Genomic DNA, 3,636 nt, shown 5'->3' with positions numbered 1-3,636 from the left:
CCCCCCCCCCGTAGGACCCTCCCACCTCGCCCTCAGCACCCCCTTCCTTTCACCTTCAGCTGCTGGCTCTTTTAGGCGTCCCCCTTCCTCTAAGAGCCCCTTCTCCCCAAAATCTCCTCCGGGACCGTCCCCCCAAATGCCCGCTGCCAGCGCCTCCCATCCCTTTGACTCGGTTTTACCCCTACTACCCCTTTGAGCTGCCTCAGTTTCCCCAGCCTAGCCCTCTGCCCAGGGAGGCCAGAGGTAGGAGAGGGTGTGTCCGTCTAGGTGTCCCCATGCGCCTATAGCACCTCATCTCCTTTCCTCTGACTTGGCCTCAAACCATGGATCTCGATGGGAGAGGGGCCAGGCCTCCAAGTCCAGCCAGAAACCTCCCAAGTGTCATTCCTTTCTGGAGCTGTGAGTGACTGATTGGGGGGTGGGGGAGAATGGGGAGAGAAGTGGATACCCCAGACATAGCCAGGGACCTGCCTGCCTGCGGGGACACCGATCCTCCCCCACCCCGAAGCCCCAGACAGACAGGGAGAGGCAGGGGCTGTCACCCACCCTAAAGAGACCTGCAGGACACAGATCCTCCCTCTGAGCCCCATGGCCACCTGGGAGCTAAGGGCTATGTGGGCTTATTCCTGGTTCAGACACTGAGGCTGACTGGCTAGGGAACCCAGCTGGGCTTGACCTGGGGTCTGCCTCCAGGCCAGTGCTCTCTCCAACACTGGTACACAGGCACATGGATGCTCACAGGTCCTTCAGCCCCAAATCTGTGGTCCTAACATGCAAAGACAGCAGCCCCCTCTGCATCAGGAAATTCAAGTCTGTGTGCCTACGTCCCCCGTCCCCCAGCCTTAGCCTTGGAGGGGACCTCAAGCTAACCTCTACCTCTCCTCACCCTGGGGACTCAGACACCTCCCCAAAGTTTCCCTGGTTTGGGGGTTTCTCTGCTCTGCAGAAACTCCAAACTCTGCCCCTCCCAAATGTACTCTAACCATCCCTCCTATCCATCTCTTCCAGGTACCTGAGGCTCCCTGCTCCCTAGGCCTGGGAGATGGGTAGGAGGGATAGGAGAGACCCTCCCCTCCCCACCATCCCTCATGTGGGTCTTCTGGGCCTTCCTTGTGTTGATTCATCCCTTGGGGGCCCCCCCCCTGGGGTCCCCCAGCTGCCCTTGGGAGCCCTTCGAGGTTCTTATAGCTATCATGGAAGCCCTAGTAAGTGGACAGACTGGTGGTGGGTGGGAACTGGGCATGGACAGCAGGTGGTGGGGCTGGGAGGGCATGGTGGGAAAGGGGCCTGGGCGATCTGGTGGCCAGCTCTTCCCCCCTCCAACCCCAGGGCAATGGGAATGATGGGACCCTTTATACTCCGGACAGTCTCTCTGTGAGTATACTTTGTTCTATCCCACTTCCCATGAGGGGGGCCTAGTTTCTCTGGAGAGGAGAGGAGAAAGTCAGGGGCCCTTAGGAAAGGCAAACCTGTCTGTCCTCAGGGGTCCTAGGCAAGAGTGTCCTATTCCCTTTCCCCTAGATACCCTGGGATGCCAGTAGTTTGGGAGGGGGTGTGCCTCAGATGTCAGCACTTTGGGGGTCTGGAGAGGTACATTCTGAGGAGCCATGGTTTGGGCCCTCTGATGGGGATGCCTTAGGAGGGGGGTGGCAAGTCTCCATCCACGTGTGTTCCACCAGGGCTATGGGGAATAGAGTTTAGGGGCCTCTCTGCGAAGGGTCCCGAGGACAGGATGGAGGTGGTGGGTCTCTGCAGGTTTGCCCTATGGAGAGTCTGCACTGCTTTGGGGTGGAGCTGTCTGTGATTGGACATGAGGAAGGGCCAGCAGTAGTGAGGGCTGTGAACCGACTGAAGCGCTCATTGAGAGCCCTGGGGTCCCACCTGTGGGGAGCCAGGGCAGGAACTGCCTCAGGGCCCTGTCGCCCCTGTGAGGGATACCCTGAGAGGCCTGTCCTCCAATTCTTGGCCAAACTTCTGGAAATACTGCACGTAGCCTGTGCTGGAGCCCATCGGGCTGGATGAGGGGGGGTGGCCAAGCCCCCGCCCAGCCCTCTCCCATGCAGGACCCCGGAGACATTCCCAGGTATCCTGCAGGGAAGGAGGGAGGGAAGGGAAGTGAGGGGAAAAAAAGGGAGATCTTGGGTGTCTCCCTTGCTCCTGTCTTCACACCTGAATCTACTTCACCCCCACCCTTGCTTTCAGGCTGAAGACCTTTAGAGGCCTAGATTTCCAGGGTCCTGTATTACCACTTCTACATCTGGAATGCCAGCAGGTCCTAGGGTGGGTGGGAACTAGGGAAGTCAAAGAGAAGGAAGAGGAGGCAGACCTGGTGAGTGGCTGACACCCATCCCTGCAGGGAGGGCCTCGCCTCCCGGGTTAGGGCCCTGGGGCTTCTGTTCCTCTTGGAGAAGGTGGAGTGGGCTGGCTTCCCCAAGGCCCACCCCATCTCCAGGCAGGTAGAGAAGCTACCACTCTCCTCGCCCCTGATGAAGAAGCACCTTCCATGGGCAGGATTGCTAAAGTTCCTGTCCCCTTCTTCCCACCTAGCACCTGGCTGGGCACAGAGGAGTTGGCATTTGCGTGTTTATCAAATAAATGAATGAATATCAGGGCATGGCTGATCTGTGAACAACATCTCAAGGGCACAGGGAGGCATGGACCTAGCTGCCAGTTGGGTGACCCCTTTGGCATGACATGGACCTGGATATTCACATAGGAGGATGCACTCTCTCCCCATTCTGAGACCCCCGTCTCCTGACCTTGCCTGGGGACAGTGTCTCCACCAAATCCATTATATCCTGCCAAGACTGCTGGCCAGAGGAAGCCTTCCTAAGCAGAGCTTTGCACCTGGACACTCCCTCACTCCCTGTTTAGAGTCTTCCATAGCTCCCCATTGCCTGATGCCTCAAGCTTTTCAGTGTTGCACCCTAGATCCCCCGTAACCTGCCCTCCTGAAGTGGCCACCAAGTTTCCCAGCCTCAGCATCTTTGCTTTCTAGGTTCCCTCCACCTGGAGTGACCTCCCCACTAACTTTAATTCTACCTATCCAAATGCCATCATCCCTCCTTCAAAGCCCAGCACGGTGAAGTGGAGTCAGAAGAATGGCTGTGCTTCTTGTCTATTAACTGAGTGACCCTGGGCAAGTTTCCTTTTCTCCACAGGAAGATGAAGGCACCAGGTGGGGTGGTTCTTGTAACCTTCCTTGATGGGCTGCCTTCTCTGAAGGCCCTTCACCAGCTCTGCTGGACACTTGGTTCATCTCACACATTTTCTGAAAGTTGCTTTTCCCACCCCCTTGACTGGTTGGGTCCAGGTCTTCCCACCTCGTCTCTTGCTCAGCAACTCACAGCTGTGATGTCAGTGGTTGGCAAATCACATTTTGGCCGGCACTCCCAGCATTTCTGAATTAGAGAGTCTCTTTGAGGCCCACCCAAGTTTTCTGGGCTGTCCCTCCCAATGCCACAGTTTGAAGAAAAAGTAATTCTTTTTCCTTCTTCACTTATTATTGCTTGTCTAAGTTAACCAGGTTCAGGACGGAGTGTTGCCATCAATTTACAGGAGAAAAAAGTCACCTAAAGGAGTCTGAGAGATTACCAGGAGCTGCCTGAGTTGTTCCCCAAGACTGTTAGAGATGGG

General features: G+C 56.6%; 1 long non-coding RNA gene across 1 annotated transcript; it reads left to right on the top strand.

Moving 5' to 3' along the window:
- The first annotated feature begins 24 nt into the window (after nucleotides 1–24).
- LOC138154168 (uncharacterized) lies at nucleotides 25–2,609 on the top strand. The gene is made up of 5 exons (XR_011166555.1): nucleotides 25–399; nucleotides 1,009–1,205; nucleotides 1,330–1,374; nucleotides 1,756–2,083; nucleotides 2,203–2,609. It is a non-coding gene; the product is annotated as an uncharacterized lncRNA (long non-coding RNA).
- The last annotated feature ends 1,027 nt before the right edge of the window (nucleotides 2,610–3,636 follow it).

Source organism: Petaurus breviceps, unplaced genomic scaffold (genome assembly GCF_028583685.1).
Source record: "Petaurus breviceps papuanus isolate PSGF00001 unplaced genomic scaffold, PetGlider_PUasm1.0 91041, whole genome shotgun sequence".
NCBI lineage: Eukaryota > Metazoa > Chordata > Mammalia > Diprotodontia > Petauridae > Petaurus > Petaurus breviceps.
Note: the sequence above shows the minus strand (reverse complement) of the source record. Positions and strands in the feature narration are given on the sequence as shown.